Here is a 7,788-nt window from a genome sequence, read left to right as displayed (position 1 = left end):
GCGCGGTCCGCACATCAAATTGTGCAGCCGCAAAAGCTAGTCGCATAGACAAAGATTGACAAGTTAAGAGAAGGTGCAAAAGACCAAGTGTGAAGCCTCTTGAAAATACGGTCTGCAACCAAATTGTGCGGTCACAGACTTCTTCCTCATGCAAGAGTAGAAGAAAAGTGTGGCCCGCACATGGAATTGTGTAGCCGCAGAACCTCCCGGAGGGTATTTTTGTTAGCAATTTTTTGGACACTATAAATAGACCGGAAATGCTTTTTTAGGGCAACTTTTTTATTCCTAGTACCTGTAGTGGTTATATTTTACAGATTATGAAACGCTGTGACCAAAATTGGAGAAGACCCATCACATTTAGCTTTTAATTGTAGTATATGGCGTTAATTACTTCTTTTATTTTTTTTCCATGTCTTCTAGCATGAGTAGCTAGATTTTATCTAGGGTTGTGACCCAAACCTAGTATGTAACTCTTATGGGTTGTTAATACTAATGCTTGTTTATGATTGAATGTTTGTTATTTAGCCTTGTTTATGCAGTATATCTAGAATTAATGGTTGCAAATAATGATTCATGCCTATTTGACTTAGTTCTTACTTGAAAAAGAGGAACCTAATCTAGGAAAACTTGACTAATAAGAAATTAATATAGTTAAGGTCTTGGCTAGTTTGATTAAGGGGTTTGAACTAGAGATAGAAAAACCCGACTTGGACTCATATCAATTGCTTAGATTGCTGCCCATTTGTACTTGAGAAAGTCAATTTTGGCATAACCGCTCTATAATCGAGAGGTATTGAGTGGGTAATTGAGAATTGAGAGTCATAATATGCCATGATCTACAAAATAAGCATTAACTTAGTATACCCATTAGGTTTACACCTAGGTGAAGGTTACATCCTTAGGCTTTTCCTCAATTTTTTAAAAATACCAAAAATAATTACTCTCTAGTTGCTTTTACTTAGTCCAAATCCTTAGTGTTAAATTATATAACAATCACCCTTTTTGTTTGGAAATATAATTTAATTATTTCACGTTATCTCTTCATGTATTTACCTCAACACCGATTGTAAACTCTCTGAGGAGTTCGACCCCGACTCTAGTTGGATATTATAATTGCAACAAATGTTTCTCACTTATTATTGAGTGTGGATTGGACATGAATCAATTTTTGTCATTTTTGCTAGGGAGTTTTTACGGTCTTAGCTATATATTTGAGTGTGTTCTTGAAATATCTTATTTTCCTTTCGTGATAACAATTTGTCGATGTGATTGTACGTACAAAATGGCAAACAATGACCTCGAAAATTTGCCACTGGGTGAGGTGGACGGCGAGGATGAACAACTAGATGACATGCCTCAAGCGCCACAACCAAATTGTCGGGGCCGTGGTCAACAAGACAACGTGCCCCTACCTCCACCACCACAATCACAAGCAGCACAATACCGAATTTTTCCCAATGAAGGTTACGCAAGTGCAACAGTCCCCCCTTGCATTAGGGTGGAAAACTTTCAAATTACAAATGTGATTCTTACTTTACTTGAGCAACGAGGCTATTTCACCGGGGCACCGAGTCAAAATGCTTAAAAGCATTTAAAGGGTTTTGTAGATTCGTATTAGGGGAGTAAATAAATAAATATTTCGGAAGATGCTTTGAGACTAAGGCTTTTTCCCTTATCTCTACGAGGTAAAGTTTTAGATTGGTTGGAACACTTTCCTAATCATTCTATCTATGCTTGGAATGAATTGACAGCAAAATTTATTGCAAAGTTTTTCTCTCACGGTCACATGGCTACTTTTAGAGATAAAATATTGGCTTTCAAGCAAGAGCTCAATGAGCTGTTGCATGAAATTTGGAAGCAGTATCGGACAATAGTGGAGGAGTGCCCGGACAATGATATGACCGAAAACATGACCCAATAAACTTTCTGTCGTGGCATTAACACTACGAACCAATGTGTGGTTAATCAATTGGTCATAGTAAACTTTATGAAAACACCTTATGCAGAAGCATGTGAGATTCTTGATGAGATGGCAGAAACTTTTTTGACTTGGCAATCCCGAGCTAATATTCCCCAAGGTGATCCTAACATAATTCATCTTCATAAAGAGTTGCATGTGACGACCCTAAAGGTCATATCTTATTTTAGAAGTCAAATCTGCATCCATAGGCCTTGAAAAACTCTTTTTGCCTCACCTCAATTTATGTGTGCATTTTCGGAAAGCTTTTATGTGAAATTTAAGAAAAATAATGAATTTGGCCTTTAAAATTGATTAAATTTGACTTTGGTCAATATTTTTGGTAAACGAACCTGAACCCATAATCTGACAGTCCCGTAGGTTCCGTAGTAAAATATGGGACTTGGGCGTATGCCCGGAATCGAATTCTGAGGTCCCTAGCCCGAGAAAAGAATTTTTTAAAAAAATTATTTGCTGGAAAATATAAAGGCTTTTAGAAGTGAAATGATGCGTGTTCTTGATGGTATCGGGCCCGTATCTTGATTCCGGAGCTCGGTACATGTTTAAAATAATAATTAAATCGAATCTGTGAAATTTAGTAAGAATCAGAGTTGATTAGGCATAAATCGGACCTTTAGTTGATAAAATGAAAATTTCAATGTTCTTAACAGCTTGTTTGGATGGTTGTTACGCATCGTTTCATAATGTATCGTATCGAGTTGTATTGTATTGTACTGTATCGTTTAATAAATACAAAGTTTGGATAGATTGTGTCGTTTCCCATCGTTTCATGATATCACGCACTAGTATTATGAAGAATAAACTTGCAATATTATAAAGAAAAATTATGATGCAAGGTAAAATTACTATATAAAAAGATAGGGTAAATGATAAAATAAAATAATTTAATAATAATAAAGGGTGAGTTTGAGAGAAAAAGACAAGGTAACGATGCGACCATACCAAATCGGTCGTTACATAAAGTGGTACAATTCGTCGTTATGTAACGACAGATTTAACGATACGATACAATAAAATTTAAGTAACAATCAAAACAAACATTGTATTTAAAGTAACAATACGATACGATACAATGCGTAACAACCATCCAAACGAGTTGTAAAGAATTTCATGAATTTGAGGTTAAATTCGTAGTTGTTGATGTTATATTGATGATTTGATTGCACGAGCAAGTCCGTATGATATTTTTAGACTTGTGTGCATGTTACACCCCGTAAGTTTAACAACATTGACACCGTTATATGTGTTTGATATGGTATTTTGAGTGAAATATTTTTGTAAAATAGTTTGAAAAAAAAAATGATTTCTTATATTTATTAATATTACTACTTTCGAATATGTTTTAAATTATACACCTAATATGAGAAAAGCTTATGAGATTTTCTTTATTGTAAAGATATGAATTATTTTTCACAAGAAAATAAAGTTATCTTTTTGTTTTATACCATTTTAAGAATTAAGCTTACGAAAATTTGTACTCTTTATATGAGATTAGGAAAATTAGAAGTTGAGAAAATATGTGCATTTTTTATATGGATGTTTTAATGAAATAATAACTGTATGTATTTATTTTGTATGGTACCACATCATCATGATAGTAAAGTATATTATATTATGATATATAAAGTGTATTAAAAGTGAGTAGTATTTTGAGTAATTTGGGATAATTTTTAATTACGTGGTAATTGATTAATTATAGGATAAGAGGTCATTATCTAATTAATTAATTCAATGTTTGGATAATCTTTCCCACTTCCACGTGACAGCACCCGCCAATTCAATGTAATGACTCTTAAAGTTGTGCCTAGGTGTCACACTTAGAAGAGGAATTAAGAGAGGTAGATTTTGGTCATATCTCTCTTAAAATCTCTCTCTCTCTCTATATATATATATATATATAATTGAGGGGCATACGCCCGGTGACGTGGCAAACCTCAATGATCAGAATTCTCTTTTATCTTTTTCCTCAAATTTTTTAGGCTTTATCCTATTTTTTTCAATTAATTAACTATTAAACCTCCCAACGGTTAGCTTATTGGAGAAGAGTAAACGTTTCCTTTCCCTTCATTGATAGTCCCTTTACCAAACTGTTTCTTCGTGATGGCTGCCTCTCTCTTCCATGGTAAAAAAAGTCTCTTTCATGTATTTCATTCTTCAGTATAAACGATCTCTTCCTTTTGACCACTGAAAATCCATCGACCCCACTGGTAACTTTTTCCCTTCTTACAAAAATATATCACAAAATGGTGTATATCTTCTGAAATTTATGATCCAAAATTTCTGCATCAAACCTGATATTCTTCACTTTTTGCTCTGTATGTTTCTTTTTACTAGGCAAAACAATTTTGGACTGTCTTTTCAGTACATGATGTCACCAATTTTTCAAGTTTTCTATTATTTCGCTTCAATTTCTTGTAGATTCGATCACAAAATGGAAGAGAAGCAACTTTTTCAGTAATTGGAGGAAAAGATCAACCACTATTATTATTAGTTGGTAATGTTATCCTTCTCTCCTTTTCTTCTAAGTTAACTTTTTGTATTAAGATCTGCTTCTATTTAGTTAATGTGCTTACTGTTGGAGCTGAGACACTAACACAAACTTACGAATTTGGTAAGGTTTCTAAAGCAATAGTAGTTATCTTTGATTAGTTGCTCATTGTTTCTACTTTCTTACCACTTAATTAACATTAGTTAATTTTCTTTTGTGTTTACTTAATCTTTCGTAATTCGTTTACATTTTGTTTCTCTCCTGTAATTACCCATATGGATTATTTAGCCTTGCTGTTTCTTCAATGTATTTTTCACCCTATTTTCTGCTTTTTGTTGACCAGAATTTACTCTTTGTTGGTCTACCGGGATTAACTGCAAATGGTATATGGAGAACGAAAGTGAAGGAAAATAAAAGTGGTCTTAGAATAAGGTTTGGAAAATTTTGATGCAAATAATCATCTAAAAATAAATCCACTAAGATGATTTGGTAAGTTTGTAAAGTTTTGGTTCTTACAGATTGTAAAAATGTGGATGGGCGGTGATGTTGAGTCATATAATATATTATAAATTTGAGATACATAGTTTTGGATAATAGGTTTGTTCTTATAGTCATAAAGTAGGTAAGTTTTGGATGCATAAGAAAGTAGAGGATGGAGAGATCTAAAGCAATGGAGACTAATTATATGTACAACTTGATTTGGATACATATAGTTAACCATGAAAATGGCCTGAGGTTTCCGCTTTAGTCAAGAAACCACGAAAAAACATGTTCACGTTTTTACATGTAATTTATTGAAACCTTTCACTTTTTTGTGCACTCTTTGTTTATCATTCGCTCTCCTATAATCAGGAGGATCTCAACTCAATTGGAATAACAAATGAGTTGGCAGATGAGTGCATGCAAACAAACTATTTTGGTGTGAAGAGGATGATTAAAACAGTTATTCAACTTTTTCAATTAACTAAGTCTCCAAGGGTTGTAAATGTTTCTTCCTTCATGGGAAGGCTAAATGGTAACTTCGCAACTACTCTCCTTCTGGAAATGAAAGTTCTATTTTACTGAAGTACTATTTTTTGTTTAGTTCATGTACTGAGCTTTCAGGAATTTTTTGCTACATGACTAAATAGCTGCATTTTCAGAGAATAATGCAAAATTCAGGTTTCAGTGAATTTTAGTGTTGCTCAAATTTCTTTCATAATTTTAGGCTTGTACATGCTTCGCCCCGTGCAAATAATAAATTCTAAAGTAAAAGTATGATATTTGTATAGGTTGTATGTAATGAGCTATACAATATATTGGACTGTGGGAAGCCTTCTGTTACACCAAACAAATGGAAACCGGTAATGCAGCATTCTGTTGATTTAAAAAGGTGAGTTCGTTTAAGTGTTTGCTTTAGGTCTCTGTTTTATATTTTAATGTGCTTATATATGAGCACTCTTTATTGGTTACTAAGGTGAGATGTTGAAGTTTCTAATTTATGATTATGTTTTATAGTATTTAGCGGGTTAATACATAAGCATGCATTAAATTCTTCTGATGATGAGAAAATTTTGTGCTTTGTGACCCGATAAATATTGTTGTTTGTCGAGGATATAGAATTGTTGCATTACTTTTTTTGCTTTTTCTGAGTTACATGAATGAAACTTCATTCAAAGTGCAGTTGTATCAAAGATCAATTTTTTGTGAAACCTCTTATCTAAGTTTCAGTCATTGCATTTATTTTTATTATTTGTTATATTTGAGATATTTTCAGATTGAAATTCATATTAAGGAGTCGAGGCATGTGAATCAATAGAGAAAGATTCGTCATATGGAGTGGGAAGTTTTGTCAATTAGCCTGTGGCGTTTGAAATTTTTCATGAATTTTCATAATGATGTTCTTGGAATTGCAGTTGAAGAGTATACAACTCTATGCCTTTGTCATCCCCTTTTTCATGTTTGTGAGAGTTGTGTTCAATTTGATTCATTTTTTAATCATCATGTGAAAAAGTCAAGCATGCATTGGTTCCTCTTTTTTGGTATTATAATAATCTAGAGCTATCTTTTGGGTACATTATTACAGTATTTTACTCTTATTGAAATATCTTTTTTGTTTGAATTTCTCTTCAATGTGTGAATAGTGGGATCAATCTCTCATTCTTACTACTTATCCCATTCAGAAGTGTGAGGAAGATACCTATGGAATTGAAGGCAACAACTCAAAACTAATTAAATGGGTTTATTTGCAATTACTTCTTGATTATCCGAAGGTTAATTAGAGATGCCTTATATTTAAAAAATTGCTAGACCTAAAGCCATTTTCACAGTGTGTTTATAATGTCTTGAAAGATTGTTGATAGGCTTCAGAAATGGGGTCGTAATGTGAATTCTACTTGTGTGCTTTGTCAAGCTGCAACTGAATCAATAGATAATCTTTTTGGAGAACGTGCATTTGCTAAGGACTCGTGGGTCAAGCTACCGAATTGGATGCAAATACAACCAGCTGTTACTACTACATGGAACCAATACTTCTACTACGTCATACAGCATGTTAAGGGGGAAGACATATATAGAAAGCCTATTCAAATTGACCTTTGCAGAATTCATTCATGACCGCGGAGAGAAAGAAACTGTAGAATATTTAAAACTGCAGCAAGAGACAATGAAATTCTTGCAAGAGAGTGACATATGCAACTTCAGGGCTGTGGGGGATCTGAAATGGCTGCTGCACAAGCTTTATTTGTAATTTGTTTTACTCTTCTTTTTGTGCTATAAGGTCTCATTCAGGAGATTAGATAGCAGATTTTGTATAGAGTTCGGATTTGGAGTTTTCCTGGAGATTAGCTAGCTGCGAACTTGCCATGTTTTGTATTTTTTCACTTGGTGATTAATGGAAATAGTTTAGTTACCAACATTAAAAAACTCATGAAGTTATTTAGAAATTCGTGACTAATTGCTTTGAGAATTATTTAAATAAATGGTGATTGAATAAATTTTGTTAATGTTCTTTTTTTCCCATACTTGTCTGATTAAATTTATGAAGACTATTTCCCAAATAATTGATATGTTTCAATTCGCGCGGTTTAAATTACTAGTTATAATATATTTCATTCTCCTTTATAAACTTGCATACTTGAGCTTTCTTGCCGCCATATTCCTCAGTTGTGCAGCTCCACAGTCGAAATGTGACGACCCGAAGGGTTATCACCGTAGTTCTTCCTTGTTCCGCGCTTTCGAGACCTTGAAAACCTAGCTTTTAGTTGCCTTGATTGGCGTGCACAGTTCGGGCGCGTAGCCGGAAAGTTTTTATGTTAGAATATGTGAATTATGTGAAACATTT

General features: G+C 33.5%; 1 long non-coding RNA gene across 7 annotated transcripts; it reads left to right on the top strand.

Moving 5' to 3' along the window:
• The first annotated feature begins 4,141 nt into the window (after positions 1-4,141).
• LOC104232750 (uncharacterized) lies at positions 4,142-7,441 on the top strand. Of its 7 annotated transcripts, none has more exons than XR_712417.2 (3): positions 4,142-4,293; positions 4,397-5,627; positions 5,738-7,441. It is a non-coding gene; the product is annotated as an uncharacterized lncRNA (long non-coding RNA). The 7 variants fall into 7 exon arrangements; XR_011407614.1 differs by having other exon boundaries at positions 4,142-4,472; positions 5,319-5,627; XR_712422.2 differs by having other exon boundaries at positions 4,142-4,898; positions 5,319-5,627.
• Positions 7,442-7,788: the final 347 nt, after the last annotated feature.

Source organism: Nicotiana sylvestris, chromosome 5, assembly GCF_000393655.2.
Source record: "Nicotiana sylvestris chromosome 5, ASM39365v2, whole genome shotgun sequence".
Lineage (NCBI taxonomy): Eukaryota > Viridiplantae > Streptophyta > Magnoliopsida > Solanales > Solanaceae > Nicotiana > Nicotiana sylvestris.
The sequence above is the reverse complement of the archived record's forward strand: the minus strand, read 5'-3'. Positions and strand labels throughout refer to the sequence as shown.